This window comes from Bos indicus x Bos taurus, chromosome 15 (assembly GCF_003369695.1).
Source record: "Bos indicus x Bos taurus breed Angus x Brahman F1 hybrid chromosome 15, Bos_hybrid_MaternalHap_v2.0, whole genome shotgun sequence".
Taxonomy (NCBI): domain Eukaryota; kingdom Metazoa; phylum Chordata; class Mammalia; order Artiodactyla; family Bovidae; genus Bos; species Bos indicus x Bos taurus.
The window spans coordinates 873-20,760 of NC_040090.1; the positions used below are offsets into that span (position 1 = coordinate 873).

At 43.0% G+C, this 19,888-nt stretch overlaps 1 long non-coding RNA gene across 1 annotated transcript; it reads right to left on the bottom strand.

The window, feature by feature from the left end:
• Window positions 1–314: 314 nt before the first annotated feature.
• On the bottom strand, window positions 315–5,713 carry LOC113905199. The gene is made up of 2 exons (XR_003514611.1): window positions 5,601–5,713; window positions 315–5,250 (listed from the first exon to the last, which is right to left on the bottom strand). It is a non-coding gene; the product is annotated as an uncharacterized LOC113905199 (long non-coding RNA).
• Between the last annotated feature and the right edge of the window lie 14,175 nt (window positions 5,714–19,888).

Below are 19,888 nucleotides of genomic sequence, written 5' to 3' on the forward strand. Positions count from 1 at the left end.
CACCCCTGCAAAGGAAACTGAAAGGATAGAATAATAATAAGGAAACTTCATAACTATATTCCTACTGTAATCATTCAACACTGTATGTTTTCTTCTAAACTAACTTTCATATTTGGTCCACTCTTCTGTGTTCACTTGATGCTATACTTATTGCTAACGGTAAAATTACCATAGGAGCTCTAATTATTTTTTTTTCTTGCAATGCTAGTGATAGAACCAAAGGCTAATATCTACATCAAACAGAAGAAACATAATGGAAACTTTAAACAAGTTTATGTAATACCTATACAGTCAAATGGACATTCAAAAGGATATGATTTTTCTGAATGTTTATTTCAGAAAGTTAGAATTGGATGACTGCAAACAATGAAACTAATAATATATTAATATATTGATATATATTAATACATAATATTAATAATATACAGTTGGTCATTCTTTTTCCTATTCTACCACAGCTAACTAACTGGAAGTCAGTTTTAGAAACCACTACTAACATAAGACCCTCACCAATAAGTGAAGATATATAGGAAAATCCATAATAGATCTAAAAACCATCAAAGATAAAATCATGATAAAAAAAATACAATGACATCTTAGTTGGTATAAAAAACAGGATGATTATGAAAGCAAAGCCAACAATCATGTACAGGCCATGGAAGCCTGTGATGTCACGAGTGTTGACTTTTATCCTTCATCTGAGGTGGTAAAAAGCTCTTTGTAAAATCCTGAGGTTTGCAGCAGTTGTAACCTCCTGAAGAGACTGCAATAACAATGGTTTCCAGAATATCCTGGCGATTTCCATCTACTAGGCTGTGGTGAGCTCAAGCAATACATACTCCAGAGGACAGAAGACAGACAGGTTGGGAAGACTTCTACTGCACTTAGGGAGAAAGGCATGTTGCTACTCAGCCTAGTACAAGTGTAGAAGCAACACCTCAGTGATTCAACCTTTAAAGACTTGATAAATATGAGAATGACTGGTATGAATAAACCTTCAAAAGTGCCTGCTCAGACCTCCCGTAATAAGCAAAAGCATAATAAAAACACTGAGTTTTCATAGTCTCACACAAAATTAGACTCACTTATGACTTTGCTTTGAGAGGAGTCAAACTACTCATTGTTAAAGAGAAATGATCCTTTCTTCTCTGAAAATTTGTGAATCATTCAGTTGGGTGTGGTGAATAAAATACTTAAGGATCTAATACATAAAAATGCAATAGGCAAAGCACATAGATTTTTTGCTCCCTTTCTCAAAGGATTGAATATTTTGTATTTGCACTGATTTTATGTTTTGACTTCATGTACAATTACATACAGATTTTTTTACTTGACATACAACAGAACTAAAAATATTGATATAATACTAATAAATCATGTTGGTATGTGCGGTTGTCACATAGGATTCACAGGAGATTTAAATTCACAGTTGTCAATGTAAAGGATTAATGCTATTTAGCTTCTTCATGAATCCACACCATGAATGAAGAGCTTTTCTCAAAGTATTTCACTGAGGGAAATACAAGGATGATAGGCATAATACTACGCTTCGACTCATGGATTTCTAAGCATTGCTCACAATACAGATTTGATTTTCAACATCAGGGTTCTTTCAGTGTCTTTGAACAGCATTTGTTTTTCCATATACAGAAGAAAAAAACTCATGGGTATCCAACTTGTTCACATAAAACAAGTGTATGAATTGTTATCTTCCTGACACAGGGATCAAACCCACATCACTTCCATCTCCTGCACTGGTAGGCAGGTTATTTACCGACTGTGCCACCTGGAATCAATATACATTTCAAGAACCACTGCCATCAGCTTCTACTGTTCATGACCAAAGTAGGAGAAAGAACATTGGAAGAAGTATTCATAAGTGTACTCATAAGAAGTACTCATAAGTCAAAGAACTGTTATACTGGGTACTCTAGTTATCACTGGGACAAGTCAGTTCCTCCAATGATGAGGGGTACAACTGAAAAATTATTACAAATGCATGGGATGTGATATCTACATGATAAATGTGTTCCTTTTATGCTATTGCTTCAGGTGTGCCTACTTCAGCATGAAGGACTGCACTTCAAGGGATGCCTGCTATTCCAGCTCAAGCAACAGATACTAAAGTGCAGATCATTGTCCTTTCTTGAAAATAATCAGCAGTTTGTCAACATATGTAACATTCCAGAGCAATCCTTGGGATGCAACTCTAGAAACAGGTTAGGCCCTCTTTTTTGCCAAGCCCTGCGATAAAATACAAATCAAAAAAGAAAAATAGCATCGGTTTTGTCAGGACTTCCTCATCTTTTCTTTCTGGATGGCAGGAAGCAGACATTGAAGCCAGATGACTGCAGGATTTAATTGTGAACTAACATTGGGTGGGGTGGAAGCTCATCACTCTAGGAAGAATGTGGCTCAATTAAACAGACTTTCGTTCACTTCATGTACATAGAGTTATATAATCCTTCGTTAAGGAATTCAATGAGTTATACTTCCTTACACCTTCACAATCTCTTGGTTTACACGAATGTCAATTCCTAGTCCAGCACTTATACAATCAGTGGTACAGGTAGTAACAGTGCATAAATGATGATGAGCAATGACAGGAAGTTTATTTATTCTCTGTTTCAATTCTTGATTTTTTATATAATTTTTTATAATATACTTACAGATGTGAATATTTTAGTGGCATGTATAAAGACACGTTGAGTAGTGCTATGATAACTCAGTGTTGGCACAATAATTATCATGGTTATTACGTCTTTTTCATATATTCCTTTTGAGACTCTGTTCCATTATACATTATCATAAGATATTCAATACAGTTTCCTAAACTCTACAGTAGGTCCTTGTGGTTTCTTTCATATACAGTACTATGTATTTGTTAATAATTCAATCAAAAACTGGCACACAAATATTCATAGTGACATTATTCACAATAGCTCAAAGGTAGAACCCATTCAAGTGTCCATAGGTGGGTGACTGAATATGCAACACAGGGTATATTCAAAAGCTTGAACAGTATTCTACCATACAAAAAAAATTAAATGGTGCTGCCACTGTGCAAGACATCACAGAAATTACTCCAAAACTAACACACGGAATAAATTCATAGTTCGATTCTAATTCATGCTATGTACCCAAAAGGTATGGGAAAAGGGGCTGAAAAAATGCATGCTTCTGCAGTCATAGTCACAACAGCATGATTCACATTGGCCAACAAACAGAAGCAATCTAAGTGTCCATGGCAGCCCACTCCATAAACAAACTGTGGTAGACACGCAATGGAATATGATTCAGCCCTTCAAAGTCAGTAATTCTGACAACGCTACAATGTCGACGAACCTTATGGTCATTATAGTAAGTGAAATAAACCAGACCAAAAAAGGACAAACATTCTGTGATTCCACTAGTATGAGATATCCAAACAAGTCAAATCCAAAGCCAGAAAAAGCAGAAAGTGATCAAAGACAGTTCATGTTTCATGGACCCCAGTTTCCCTTGGGGAAACTGACTTCCTATGATATCGCCAAAACCAATTATACAAATAACTGGAAGCCATATCCAATCAAATGAATGTAGACATAATTTTACAGTTTACACCAACCTCATTCAAACTTCTCAATAAACAAAAGGCAAAACTGTATCTATGGTACCTCAGCTTTGATTAAAACTGTGTCTACAGTACCTCAGTTTTGTTTATCAAATTTAACAAAAAAAAAAAACTAAAGTCTATCCAAAAAGGATATAAAATATATATAACATGAACTTTAAAAAATTAGAAATTTAAACTGTGAAAAACCTTATTCACAAAACTTAAACACAAGCCACAGAAAAAATATATTTACAAAATACATATCTGATAAAGGATTGTACTACAACTATACCAAAAAATCTAAAACAAACAATCTCATTAAAAATGTATAAATCTAAACACCGGGCCTATGAAAATATAAAGATAGTAGATAAGCATATCAAAAATACTCAAATTCACATATCATTAGGAAATTACAAGCTAAAACAACACTGAAGTAACACTGCACACCTATTAGATCCAGTAAACTCATAAAAGGGGGGGGGGCAGGGCTTCTCTGGTGGCTCAGTGGTAAAGAATCTGCCTGACGATGCAAGACACTCTAGTTCGATCTCTTACCCAGGAAGATCCCACATGCCACAGAGAAACATAGCTGGATTTTTCCACAGTTAAACAAGGCTCACCTGTGACCTGAATACTACACGTCTAGCACTTAGTGAACAGCTTTGAAAAAGTGTCCAGACAAAAAGTATCACAATTACACACAACAGCTCTACTTGTAATAACTAAAAACTTTCAAATATCAGGATGTCTTCAGTAGATGACTGTGTAAACAAAGTGGGATACATCCAAAGTGAAGGGGAGCAAATGCTACCCCAAAATATACCACTTCAGCATGAGAATTAGTTGGACCTAATTAACTTTTTTTTTTAAGAGGACACATGATCATCTCTGAAACCCAAGTTCAAGACGGCTCCTCTGTGAGTCACATTTACCAGAGAAATCTCATTTCAAAGGAATCCTCTGTATATACCAGATAGAAGGATGACAGACAGTCTTGTGAAACTTTTTTTTTAATCCATAGGGAAAGCTAAGACATAAATCTCTACAACAACCATATCCTTCCTTTCCTTTGGTTTTATTTTTTAACGTTTATTTGTTTTTTTTTATTTGGCTGCTCCAGGTGGACCTTCGTTGAGGCAAGCCAGATATTTAGCTACAGCATGCAAACTCTTCATTGTGGCATGGGAGATCTAGTTCTCGGATCAGGGAATGAACCTGGGCCTCCTTCTTTGGGAGTGTCCAGTATTAGCCACTGGACCACCAGGAAGCCCCTGTTTTGTGTTTAGATGAAGATGGTATCTAAGGTGATATCTTGGGCCACTTCAGTCACTGACTCAGTTTCCTGAGTTTCTCCAAAGCACGCACAAGGTACACATTATTAAACTGGTTTGCAAAACAAGTAAAGGTTGTTTACTACAATATTGTATGCTTACAAATATCTAAATGGTAAATGGCATATTATTTGGTTTTAATTACTATGGGGGAAAAAAGAATGCAGGATTCATACATGTTACAGCATGAATAAACATGAAAACCATCTTTAGTGGCAAAAAAAAAAATCCATATAGAAAAGGCCACCCAGATCCCATATTCACCATGTCTGCTTTAAATCCATCAAGTTTGTCCAAATAACTGAAAATCTCAGTAACACTCTAAACAAAGAAAAAAGATGAGGATGCAAAAAAAGATATAGTCATACACTTGAACAACTGCTAAAAGTGGAAGTGGGGCTGTGGATTACATTATAATGTAGAAACCATATGATTTCCTGATATTGGAGGTTATGTGCTGATTCTGCAGGAGAAGGCACCCCTTTTGGATAAAATACATAAACTACTTTAGATGATGTGGCAAATGTGAGTAATTTTTCCCATTGCTAGGAGTTCTCCATACATTTGAAATTACTGGAAAGTAAATTATGTTTCAAAACAACCATGTCAATACCACAAAAGAAGTTCAGAGTAGATAGGCATGAAACTTTCTTATACAGGCCAAGACTTACCCAGACGAAGTTCAAGGGAAGCTGTGATGCTCACTGCCCTTGAAGGAGTCCACATGGAATGAAGAACTACTGTGGGAAGTCTACTAGTAACCACCATGTCTTGGGTCCTCTGGATGACCTATTGCAGGAGAAACATATTTAACAAATAAAATGTTTCACATAACTTCACAAAAAGTTGTTAGACTACATTCAGTAAAGCTGAATCATTTTGGATCGATTTACAATCATATAAAATACTATCATTTACAATCCCAATCAATATACAAAAATCACTTGCATTTCTATACACTAATAACAATCAGAAACAAAAATTAAGAAAATCCCATTTATAATTGCATCCAAAAGAATAAAACATCTAGCAACAAACTTAATCAAGGACATAAAAGACCAGTAGTCAGAAAACTAGAAAGCACTGATAAAGAAACCAAAGAAAACACAAACAAACAGAAAACTATTCCACACTCATGCACAGGAACAATGAGGAATTAAAATGTCCATTCCAACCAAAGTCATCAACAAATACACTGACTGCAATCACAAAATAATATTCAATGGCATGTTTCACAGAAATAGAAATATTCCTAATATTAGACTGCTAATATTGAATGGACCTTAAATGGCCAAAAAGACTCTGAGAAAGAAGAACACAGCTGGAGGCATCTTCCTCTCCCACTTCAAACTACATCACAGACCTGTAGTAACCACCACAGTGAGGAACTGGCAGGAACACAGAAACATGGACTCCAGGAAAGAATAGAGAGCCCAGAAATGAACCCACATGTACGTGGTCAGTTCATGAAAATCAAACCAGGAACGAGCAAAGAGGAAAGGACAGTCTTCTGAAGAAACAGTGACAGGAAAACTGGCCACCTACACTAAAGAACATCACTGGTCATCCTCTAGATAATCTAACAGAAATCTAACTAAAAACCCACCGTTTTGCACATGGAGCTCTTTCCCCCGAGTCCTCTGAGATGGACCTCCAGTCAGCCCTCAGCTGGACACAGGAAACGTCTACTTCGTCCTCATTTTTCCCTCTTGCAGAGCCTCCCTGCTGGTGGGCACTGAGGCAACCCTGCTCCTCTCAGCCTGGATGCAGCCCCGTTATCCAGAAGCCCGAGTCCTGGCGGTCCTGAGGAGACACAGCTCCCGCCAGTTGGTCACCGAGCCCAGTCTGAAGGCAAAGCGTCCTGCGCCCGCGGGTCAGAGTGGGTCTTGGCGCCCCCTGCAGGCCGCCAGAGAAGAGCAGGCAGCCCCGCGCTCACAGACCTCAGAGGGCTCACCCAGAAACAGCTCTGCTGTGAGCACTCAGACTGGAAGCCCAAACTGAAATGGAGCAGAATAGCTCCATGACTCTCCTCAAAACATGGCTAGGGAACAATGAGAGCCTGGATGGAATGCAGCCATAAAAAGGAACCCATTTGAGTCACTTCTAATGAAGGGGATGAACCTAGAGCGTATTTAAACAGGAAAGTCAGTCAAAAAGACAAAAACATGGAATCGAGAAGGATGGGTCTGACGAGTCTGTTCACATAGCTGCAATGGAGATGCAGACATAGAGAACAGACGTACAGACAACGGTGGGGAACAAGAGGGAGAGGGTGAAATGAATGGAGAGAGCAGCATGGATGCATGTACACCAACATTTGTAAACAGACAACCAGTGGGAATTTGCTGTATGACTCAGGGAACTCAAACTGGGGCTCTGTAATAACCTAGAGAGGTGGGAATGGGTGGGACGTGGGAGGAAGATTCAAGAGCAAGGGAACAAAGGTACACCTATGGTTAATTCATATTGATGTATGACAAATCAAACCAATATTGTAAAGCAATGATAAACCAACTAAACATAAATAACTGTTAAAAATAAAACATATGAAATGAACATAAACACAAACTTCAACAAGGCAATTTCATTTAAAAAACTATAAAAATTTTAGGAAACAACAAAAGATCTACATGACCTTTGGTCTGGTGATCAGTTCTAACACACGACAAAAAAAGGCAACTTACCGAATTATAAACATAAATTATTTAAAACATTGACTTTTATAATGTTATACATTTACTCTGTGGAGGACCTTACTCGAGAGAACCAAAAACAAACTGTTAAATGAACCACTGACCACCCACCCTTGCCAGGCAACAGAGAAAAGAAAACACTTGCTGGAGTCATCTTACAACAGGAGGTCCTGGTAAGGAACAAGGAACTAACAAGTTACCACCAACCAGAATTCTGGAGAGATCAAAAGGAGATGGGAGACTCCAGTTCAGAGGTCCTACCAACCTCCCAGGATCCTCCTCACTGGAATCCATCTCAGCTGAATGATGCATGTGCCCCCAGGAAGGATCCCAATTCAGAATGACTGGCAAGAGACAAACCAGAAACTAACCCAATGACTATAAAATCTGAGACTGTGAGCCACGTGGCAGAGCAGTTCTCTCCATCTCCCTCACCCTCCTGCCCTCCACCCCAGCATCCCTTCCCAATAAAGGCTCTCACTTGGATGGCACTCCTCTCCTCAGACAACTCATTTCCAAGTGTCAGACAAGAACCCACTCTCAAGTCCTGGAAGGACTTCCTTCATCAAAAGAAATATCCAGGAGAAAATATCTTCAAAATGCTATCTTGTAGAGAAGGAAATCGGAGAAGGCAATGGCAGCCCACTCCAGTACTATTGCCTGGAGAATCCCATGGACAGAGGAGCCTGAAAGGCTGCAACCCTGGGGTCGCTAAGAGTTGGACACGACTTCACTGAGTGACTTCACTTTCACTTTTCACTTTCATGCATTGGAGAAGGACATGGCAACCCACTCCATTGTTCTTGCCTGGAGAATCCCAGGGACAGAGGAGCCTGGTAGGCCTCCATCTATGGGGTTGCACAGAGTCAGACATGACTGAAGCGACTTAGCAGCATCAGCAGAGAAGGAAATGGCACCACCTCCAGTATTCTGGCCTCAGAAATCCCAGGGACAGAGGAGCTTGGTGGGCTACAGTCCAACAGCAGGGCATTTCTGAGGGGAGGAAACAGTCCCAGGAAAGTTGAGGCGCTCACCAAAAGCCCCAGAGCTTTTCATAGCACAGCCAGAACTGTGGCTGAGGATTCCCAGCTGCCAGGCCTCTTGATCCTGGCCTCTTTCACTAGATACATGTGTGGAAAACTAAAATCTAAAATATGCCCTGGTGGCTCCGTAGTAAAGAATCCACCTGCCAGTGCTGGAGATGCAGGTGTGATCCCTGCTATGGGAAGATCCCACATGCTACGGAGCCCGTGTGCCACAACTGCCCAGCCTGTGCTCTAGATCCTGGAAGCCACAATGCCGAGCTCACATACTGCAACTTCTGAAGCCCGTGAGCCTGTGCCCCACAAGAGGAGCCACTGCAGTGAGAAGCCCGCACACCACTAGTTATGGCTCACGCTCACCAAAACTAGAGAAAAGCCCACACATGAAGACGCAACTCAGCCAACAATAAATAAAATCGTTTTCCTTAAAAATGCATATCTGACAAAGAATCTGTACTCGAATTGTCCAAGAACGCTAGGGCAAACAAGCCCATTCATAATTGGTAATGATTGAAATAGACACCCGGCCACTGAGGGTATACTGATAGTAAACTATCATACAAAACACTCAAGATACTGGTGTTATGCATGCAGAGCCCCCTTTAGAAGACAGTCTGACAGGTTTTTTTTTCAGTAACCACATGGGACAAGCATTGAATTCTATACATGACATGTGGTGGAAGCCAGGCATCTTACCCTTGGAATGGGAAGTTACAGATAAACAAAAGGAAAGGTTACAATATCCATGTCCTGGTGGATCCGGTGAGAGACATCATCACAAGTTACCTTTAACTGAATATGTTCAAAGGTAAGCTGGAATATATATATATCCATGTATTGTCAGCTGAGCATATTTAGCTCCTACATGTATGTTTTAAATATCATTCTCTAATAAAAGGGAACAGGAAACGTCCCTGATGGCCCAGTGGTAAATGTCATGCGAGTTTATGTTCCTCGGTTCTTTGTCTCATCCCAACAAAGATTTGGAGCGACGGACATTAAAGCCCTTGTCACATCACAGCTCTCTGGTCTTGGACAAACCATGTTATAGCTCTTAGGCAAATCAGTGTTACAGCTCTATTTTATTTAGAAGATAGCAGAAGAATCCATCCTCAAAGTGTGAGGGCATGCCAACCCAAAGACTCAAAGAGAAGAGAGTGGAGGAGCGCACGGGGGAGGGGGGGGAGAGAGAGAGAGAGAGAAAGAAAGAGCGCACGCACGCGGGAGAGAAAGAGAGTGAGAAAGCACTTTGGCTCCTCCTTTTATATGTTTTTTCCTCCACCTGGGCCTGCCCTATGCAAACTGGGCTTAGCCAGGAGTGCTGTTTGTTCTACCTGAAGTCTTCACTCTGTTCCTTGGATCTTCCTTTGACCTTTCTTTGTTCTATTTTCATGGGCTTTTCCCTTCCTTGTCTTTTAGCCACTGCCATTTTGGACTCCTTTTTCCTATTCTACCTACCTAACATTCCCCCCTCAAGAGATAGGAGGCCCAATTCTTTGGGAATAGGGGCATAGAGGTCTTTCTGGCTACTTCCTGCTGAACTGGGACGGCAAGGGGTTTTGGGCCTCCCCCTCTTGCTAGTCTCAAGCCTCGGAGTCCTTATAGCGGTGTCCATCTAAGGGTGTGTGATATTTTCCGTGGTCGGCTGTAGTTTTATGTCTTTGTTGAACTGGCACTGCACGTTGTAGCTTGTTGACCTGGTGGCAAAGGCTTAGCCTCTATGGTCTCAAAATTGGAGACTACTGCATCCCCGGCTCTTCTTTTTCCATCCAAGACAAAGCTGCTTCCATCAGTGTACCAGATTTCCTCAGAATTGGTCAGGGGATATTCTGACAATCCCTCTCAGGGTTTTGCCCAGTGCTCCAAGGTTTCTAGACAAGAGTGAAAGGGGAGAGAGCCCCTGGGGGTAGGCAGGAGGGTGGCTGGGTTAAGAACCTCACAAGGGGATATAGTGAGGCTTGGATTTTCCATCAGCATTACTTGATATCTGAGGAGTCTTTGATCGGACATCCATAAATGGCCTCTCCCGTTTAGGAGTTGTTTTACTTTGTGACTGGTAAAAATAGTTTGCCCCCAAAGGAGAGTTTTAAAGCATCTTCTATCATGATTGCAATAGCTGCAAGATTTCAAAGGCAGCGGGGGGCAGTCTCGGGCAGTTGGATGGAGCCTCTTGGATAAGTAAGCTACAGGCTGGGGCTCAGATCCCAACTTTTGAGTTAACACTCCCAAGGCTATTCCCTCTCTTTCATGGACATAATGTTCAAACGCTTTTTCTGGGTCTGGCAACCTCAAGGCAGGTGCCTAAGTTAACGCCTGTTTTAGTGCAGCCTCTGCCTTCTTTTGAGGAGTTCCCCCCATCAGTGGGATTGAATCATCTCATCCCTTTAAGCTTTCATATAAGGGCTGGGCAATTAAACCATAGTTGGGTGTCCAGATTCTACAATATCCAGTTAGCCCCAGGAAAGCTCCCAATTGTTTTCGAGTCGTGGGGGAGGGCAACTGGAGGATTCCTTGTACCCGATCAGAGGACAGCCTCCTGGACCCGCGTGTAATCTGAACTCCCAGGTAAGTGACCTTTGTCTCAATCGTCTATGCCTTAGCACGGGAGACTTTATATCCCCTTTCTGCCAAGAAGTTTAGAACCTGAATTGCATGTTGTTGGGCACTTTTCTCATCTGGAGAGCACATTAGTAGGTCATCTATGTATTGTAATATTTTCCCATTAGGTCCCAGGTCCAGATCTAGGAGATCCCAGCTAAAGGCCTGTCCAAACAGGTGGGGGCTATCTCTGAACCCCTGAGGTAATACTGTCCAAGTCATCTGTTGGTGTTTTTCTCCTGGGGCCTCCCACTCAAAGGCAAAAAGATATTGGGATTTTTTAGCCAGTGGTATGCAAAATACGCATCTTTATGCCAACACTATAAACCACTTGGCACTGGGTGGGATTTCTCCCAAGATTACATAGGGATTGGGTACTATGGGATAGAGGGGGACTACAGCTTGATTTATGATCTGGAGAGCTTGGACCATTCACCAGGTTCTGTCTTTTTTCTTTACTGAGAGGATTGGGGTGTTACATGGCGAACTGGTGGGGACCAATAGCCCACAAGGAATTTATTTATTAAAGGCTGTAGTCCCTCCTGAGCCTCTTTTGAGAGGATATTGTTTCCGGTTAGGAAACCGAGTGGGATCTCGGAGGACAATGATGACTGGTTCAGCTTGGTAGGCTCGTCCAGGAATCCCCTGGTCCCACACCTGGGGGTTAATTTTGTCTTCCCATAGTTTTTGGTCCCTCTCTATTGAATGTATAATGGGTTCTTCAGTAGGAACCAGGAGCTGTAGAGCTCTAGGGGCTGAAAAACTTCCCATCACAAGGGTGGTCCCCAGTTTAGTGAGTATCTCTCTTCCCAATAAGGGAGTAGGACACTCAGGGACCACCAGAAACTGGTGGGAAAATGTTTGTCCATCCCAGCAACAAAGAAGTGCTCGGGTGAATCTTTTAGTAGTTGCTTTTCCTGTAGCACCCAAAATGGTACAGATTTGGGAGGAGAAGGTTCCGGAGTAGGAGATCAAGACAGAGTAGGTAGCCCCTGTGTCAACCGAGAAATTCTGGGACCTACCTGCCACATCCAGTTGCACCCTTGGCTCCAGCCCTGTGATGGTTATCTGTGACAGGCGGGCTGCCTGGAGTGGGCCGCTTCGGTCCTCTTGAACCATCGTGAGGGTAGGATTGGTGCTTGACCTTGAGTCTCTTGGGTCCTGAGGGCAGAGTGCCACCCAATGTCCCAGTTGATGGCATTTGTGGCAAGCCGTTCTAGGAGACTTGTCACAGTTTGGACACTCTTTGGCCCTATGCCCCGCCTGTCTACAGATCAGGCATGTCTCAAGCCTTGTCCTTCAAGGACTTGGGGTTTGCCATAGGGCTTCTCTGGTGGGTGGCCAGCATCTGGGCATGCCTTGTCTCTTTATTTGTCTCCTTCTCCTGGGCCTTGGCCTCCTTCTCCTGTTCTCCGTTATAAAAGGTATTGGTGGCTGTCTGAACCATCTCATCTAAAGAGGCAGCAGGGTCCTGCTGTTGTAGCTGTTGTAACTTAATTCTGATATCTGATGCACATTGGGACAGGAATTTGTCCTTTAAAATCACCCGTCCCCCATAAGAGTCTAAGTCCAGATTGGTAGACTTTTGGAGTGCCTATTTTAGCCTTTCCAGAAAGGCAATGGGGTTCTCATTGGGCTCCTGAGTTATTGCTGAGACTGGGCACAGTCCCACAAGTAATAGGCTTTTTTGTTTTCATGGGTGGATTTCCTTAGGGGTGAGTCTTTCTGAAGCTTATCCTACCCAGAACTGTTGCAACCTGAGAGCCAGGCGTCCCCGGGTCAGGGTGCAGATTCCCAGGCAGGCTAAGGCATGACAGCCTCCTAGAGATGGAATCCACAGGCAGGTTGAGGCATGACGGCCTCCTGAGAATTGGATCCCTGGGCAGGTCGAGGCGTGATGACCTCCTGGGACCCCTGGGACTAGTGGGTCCCCGAACAGGTTGAGGCGTGACAACCTTTCAAAGACTGATCCCTAGGCTGGTCAAGGCGTGATGACCTCCTGGGACCCCCGGACTGGAGTTGGGCATCCCCAAGATCTCCCGTGTGACCAGTACTGGGTAGGAATAGGGGGTCGGATATTATAGAGTATTTCCCTCCCAAGGCCAGCTATTTTCTGGTTGTCTCTCCAGAAGATTGTAGAGGCAACCTTGTGGGTCTAGATGGAGCTCAGGAAAAGAGCATGAAACAGGAGGGAAGGGGGCAGAGCACAACCTTTGAAAGAATGACAAAGCACAAGGGTATAATGTAAACCAATTAAAATCAATTGGGTCCAAGATGACAAGTCAAATTCAAGTAAACCTTAATCCCCAATCTATAAGCCAACAGACACACCCAGAGGCGGCAGGACAGCTCCAAGGCACAAGGTCAGAAGAGGGAGGAGTGGGTGGTTCCCCAAAGGCTGGGATGATCCTCCCGCTCATTAGCATATGAATTCCACCCCCTCACAAAACCTAGCCAGGCCTAATTCCAGGGCCCCAGCCCTTGCCCTCGGCAATGGTTCACACCCTGAAGAGTGGCTTCTCTCTGGATCCTAACAAATCCGCCTCTTATCGCTTTGTCTCTCAATGAATTTTTGCAATGAGATATCAGAGCCTGAGTTTCATTAGTTTTGGCGGGGCTTGAGTCCCAGGAGAGAGCTGAAGGACAGGAGGAAAAAGCAGTGGGAAAAACGTGCAAAGGAATCCCCTTCATAGCCCGCTGGAAAATTTACTAAATATCTGACCGGTGCTCACAGTTTCATTGGTCTGATCCTTGGCACAGAGAACAGAAAAGACAGAAGAACCCCCACTGGCTTGTGTAACAGCTACTGGGGCTCAGCAGATAGCGCCTTTGGGACATGCTGAGGAGTAGCCTCTCCAGAGTCCCTAATTGTGCCCCCTGCCACCCGCCTGTTTGCGGGAGGTTCGAGGAAACAAGAAACAAGAGATTGTAAACGTCCCTCCAGCTATAGGAATGAGGACTGCTTACCTTAACCGAAGGTCTTCTGGAATCTGAGACTGGGCCGCATGAGCTTTCTGCTGAGTTCGTTTTTCACTGTCCCGGTTTCCAGCATGATGGTTTCCTTTCCCTGCACTGGGTTTCTTAACCTTCCGCTTCTAGCACGGGAGCTTCACTGAGTTGGGATCCTGCTGTGCTTGGCCTCTTCCGCGCGGAGGTTGTTTCAGCCAGGTTAAACCCGAGTCATGGCACCATAGCTGTCACACGAGTGTATATTCCTCAGTTCTTTGTTTTGTCGCAACAAAGATTTAGAGCGATGGACATTAAAGCCCTCGGCGCGTCACAGCTCTCGGGTCTTGGACAAACTGTGTTATAGCTCTTAGGCAAATCAGTGTTACAGCTCTATTTTATTTAGAAGATAGCAGGAGAATCCATCCTCGAAGCGTGAGGGCATGCCAACCCAAAGACTCGAATAGAAGAGAGTGGAGGAGCACGCAGGGGAGGGAGAGAGTCAGAGAGTGAGGGAGAGAGTGAGGGAGAGAGAAAGAGCATGCACGTGGGAGAGAAAGAGCGAGAAAGCACTTTGGCTCCTCCTTTTATACGTTTGTTCCTCCACCTGGGCCTGCCCTATGCAAATTGGGCTTAGCCAGGGTTAGTTCTACCTGAGGTCTTCACTCGGTTCCTCGGACCATCCTCTGACCTTCCTTTGTTCTATTTTCGCGGGCTTTTCCCTTCCTTGTCTTTTAGCCACCACCATTTTGGACTCCTTTTCCCTATTCTACCTACCTAACAGTAAAGAATCTGCCTACCAATGCAGGGAACACGGGTTCAATCCCTGGTCCTAGAAGATTCCACATGCCCAGAGGCAACTAAGCCCCTGAATAACTATTGAAGTTTGCATGCTCCAGAGCCCAAGTTCTGCAACCAGAGAAAGCACTGCAATGAGAAGCCACGGCACGGCAACTAGAGGGTAGCCTCTGCTCACTACACCTAGACAAACTAGCAATACAGACCCAGCATAGTCAAAAGTAATTCACGGCCACTAGAGGGCAGCCTCCGCTCACTACAACTAGACAAACTGGCAATACAGACCCAGCACAGTCAAAAGCAATTCACGGCCACTAGAGGGCAGCCTCCGCTCACTACAACTAGACAAACTAGCAATACAGACCCAGCATAGTCAAAAGTAATTCACGGCCACTAGAGGGCAGCCTCCGCTCACTACAACTAGACAAACTGGCAATACAGACCCAGCATAGTCAAAAGTAATTCACGGCCACTAGAGGGCAACCTCCGCTCACTACAACTAGACAGACTAGCAATAAAGACCCAGCACCGTCAAAAGTAATTCACGGCCACTAGAGGGCAGCCTCCGCTCACTACAACTAGACAAACTAGCAATAAAGACCCAGCATAGTCAAAAATAATTTAATGTTAAAAAAAGGACAGTTCTTTGAAGAAATGACTGAGACAGGGGGTGAGACTGTAAATATATGAGTCAGGGTAATCTTAAATTATGAGAAAGTAAAGACAACTATCAAGCTGTCCAAACTGATAAAAATGAATCATTACACAGTTTTATCTGTATATACTAGCAAATAACAATCTGAAAGGAATTTTTTTTTAAAAACTCCCCTTCAGTAATGTCAACATGAATAAAATACTTTGCCATGGACGTAATGAGGATGATAAGACTGGCACACTGGAAATTATACACGATGGCTGAAAATACCCTAAATACATGTACAGGTGTTCCATAGCGATGGAAAGACTTAAGTTGGCAATACCATGGAATGCATCTTCAATCTGAAATGAAGATTCAATATAAATTACAAAAGGCTGAAAGGTTGTTGCTAAACCACAAAAGATGCCAGGATTCTTGGCCTCCAGAGGAGAAGAGTTCAATCCAGGGCCAGTGACGAAGTTTGATTGCTCAGAGGTTTTGTGTTATAAAGTTTTATTAAACTATAAAAGAGATAGAGAAAGCTGCTGACATAGACATCAGAAGGGGGAAGAAAGAGTATCCCCTGCTAGTCTTTAGCCAGATGTTATACAGCCACTAGCAGTCTGCTAATTAAAGAAAGACAATGTCTCAGAGAATGGCACCAGGCCCCTCACCCACAACATGCATTGAGATAACACTGGCAGCAGGTGAGTCATCCCAGGCCATAAAATGATTGACATGAATCTTGAAGAAAGGCAGATTTCCAAGCAAATATATAGTTTCATTAACATAGATTAGGAGAACCCGGTATGAGTAAGACATACTGGTTTGTCGAGTCAGTTCTGAGCCTTTAGGGGGAACCAACCTGAAGACAGAGTCTTGGGTAAATACATAGCACATTAACATGGCTTAAGACAAACATTTCCATAAGAAAAGTGCATTGCTTAGCTCAAGGTTTGACAAAAGTTAAATTCAGGTGGAGCCAGGAGTCGTCATGGCAACACAGAATTTTCAGAGCAACTTCCTTTTAAATTTGTATCGAGATGGAGAAAAATTGCAACACTAGTTTCTTTCCTCCTGCCTCTTAGTGAAGTGAAGTCCCTCAGTCCCTCCGACTCTTAGCAACCTCATGGACTGCAGCCTACCAGGCTCCTCCGTCCATGGGATTTTCCAGGCAAGAGTACTGGAGTGGGGTGCCATTGCCTTCTATGTGATATTAAGTATAAAATTCACCTAATCATTTCACTGCTGCTAAGTTGCTTCAGTCGTGTCTGACTCTGTGCAACCCCATAGAAGGCAGCCCACCAGGCTCCCCCGTCCCTGGGATTCTCCAGGCAAGAACACTGGAGTGGGTTGCCATTTCCTTCTCCAGCGCATGAAAGTGAAAACTGAAAGTGACGACGCTCAGTCGTATCCAACTCTTAGTGATCCCATGGACTGCAGCCTACCAGGCTCCTCTGTCTATGGGATTTTCCAGGCAAGAGTACTGGAGTGGGTTGCCATTGCCTTCTCTTAAGAGAGAGATAAAAAAATGTCTGACACTTGCAGCCTATTTTCTCTGTCTGGAGACCCCTGGCCTTCCTGCCTGTTACCCTCTCCAGGCCTGTAGGAAGCAATACACAAGCTGACCCTAACATACACGTGGAATGACAAGGGACTCCAAGGAGCCAAAACAATCACATGAATCTGCAGTTCAAACGTCCTCTGGTATGCTGTGCTAAGTCGCTTCAGTCACATCTGACTGTCAGAGCCCGCCAGGCTCCTCTGTCCATGGGAATTCCAGGCAAGAATACTGGAGTGTGTTGCCATACCCTCTTCCAGAGGATCTTCCCAATCCAGGGATCGAATTCCTGCATTGGTAGATAGGTTCTTTACCACTAGCACCACCTGGGGCAAAAGTGCCTAAATGGAGATCAGGGAAACCCAGTTAGGAGAAGAGACTCAGAGACAAGGAAGTGAGGGAAGGAGATTCTTAGCCACATTCAGAGAAGCCCCGCAGGTAGTTCTGCAGGTAGAAGAGGAGGAGGAAGCAGGCTGGAGCTGTGTAGAAGATGAAAGAGGGAACTAAAGCAGGGGCCTCCAACCTCTAGGATCTAATGCCTGATGATCTGAGGTGGAGCTGATCAAATAATAGAAATAAGTGTTCGGTCACTCAGCCATGTCCAACCCTTTGTGACCCTATGGACTGTAGCCCACAAGACTCCTCAGGCCATTGAATTCTCCAGGCAAGAATACTGGAGTGGGCTGTCATTTCCTTCTCCAGGAGATCTTCCCAACCCAGGGATTGAACCCGGGTCTCCTGCAATGCAGGTAGACTACCGACTGAGCCACCAGGGAACAGAAAGAGTGCACAATAAATGGACTGCACTTGAAACATCCCAAAACCTTCCCCCACCCTGTCTGTCAAAAAAAAAATTGTCTTCCAAAAAAACTCCCAAGGTCAAGGAAGGAACTTCAAGTGTACTCAGCTGTCCCAGGTTGCTGGCTTAGGGAGATGCTGAAGCAGCGGTATCCCAAGAGGTAGACCCTCCCTTGTGTGGGGTCAACAGACCTCCGATGGCCTTGGTGATGACGGGAGAGATTTGTTTCATTTTTTGTTTTAATATCCTTGTGGGATAAACTTAAAACTTAGCAACTGTTACAGCCTTCCTAAGAAAAAGTTTTCTTTCTTTACTGATCCATGAAGTACCAACTATAATGATCACTGTTCTAATATACCTCATAGTGTTGCTGACACTATGGATATAATTGTGTGAAATTCAACTTGTTCAATAAAAATGATGAAGCATCTGCCCTGTGGCCAGATGCCTTCTATGGTTTCACACTGATGCCTTTGCAAAAATACTGCTCCTTCAAGATATATGGAAAAGACTTTTCTAAGCTTACCCATAAACTTTTTTTTTGTTTGTTTGTTATCTGGTAAGCTGGTAAGACTGGAATTTAGTCTACTCTCTAGATTAAGAGAACACAGTTTGCTTAGAATGAAGCTTTCGATCACAGATTATGAATTTCTTTTCCTTTCAGTGATTTATATTATATATATATATATTATATATATATATATTTTTTTTTTACTTCAGTAAAGTAAATAAGCATTATTTAAGATTATGGTACATGTAGGATGGAGCAAGCTTTCCCCACTCCTGCAAATTCCCTTAACCCCTCAGATTCTTCTGATGGGACCAAGGTCTCACTTCCCTCCAGAGGGACAATCCAAGCTTTTTATCAGCTGATCTGTCCCTGATATCAGAGTCAATTTGAGCATTATTTGGTCTATAATTTAGGCATGAAACTATGACTACATAAAGGAAAGATGAATTTTCGATGCAGGATGGCCATGATATTCCTTGGATTTCAGAGAAAATTGGTTAAAATAAAACTTTTTTTTTTTTCTTGGAAACTGCAAAGCTGGTTCTTTTAGCATTTGCAATTGAAAACCTCTAGGTTGTAAGGTCAGTTTTCATTCCAGTCCCAAAAAAAGGCAATGACAAAGAATGTTCAAACTGCCTCGCAGTTGCACTCATCTCACACGCTAGTAAAGTAATGCTCAAAATTCTCCAAGCCAGGCTTCAACAATACGTGAACCGTGAACTTCCAGATGTTCAAGCTGGATTTAGAAAAGGCAGAGGAACCACAGACCAAATTGCCAACATCTACTGGATCAAGGAAATAGCAAGAGAGTTGCAGAGAAACATATATTTCTGCTTTATTGACTATGCCAAAGCCTTTGACTGTGTGGATCACAATAAAGTGGGGAAAATTCTGAAAGAGATGGGAATATCACACCACCTGACCTGCCTCTTGAGAAATTTGTATGCAGGTCAGGAAGCCACAGTTAGAACTGGACATGGAACAACAGACTGGTACCAAATAGGAAAAGGAATATGTCAAGGCTGTATATTGTCACCCTGCTTATTTAACTTATACGCAGAGTACATCGTGAGAAACGCTGGGTTGGATGAAGCACAAGCTGGAATCAAGATTGCCAGAAGTATCAATAACCTCAGATATGCAGATGACACCACCCTTATGGCAGAAAGGGAAGAACTAAAGAGCCTCTTGATAAAAGTGAAAAAGGAGAGTGTAAGAGCTATCTTAAAGCTCAACATTCAGAAAACTAAGATCATGGCATCTGGCCTCATCACTTCATGGCAAATAGATGGGAAAACAGTGGAAACAGCGGCAGACTTTATTTTGGGGGGCTCGGAAATCACTGCAGATGGTGACTGCAGCCATGAAATTAA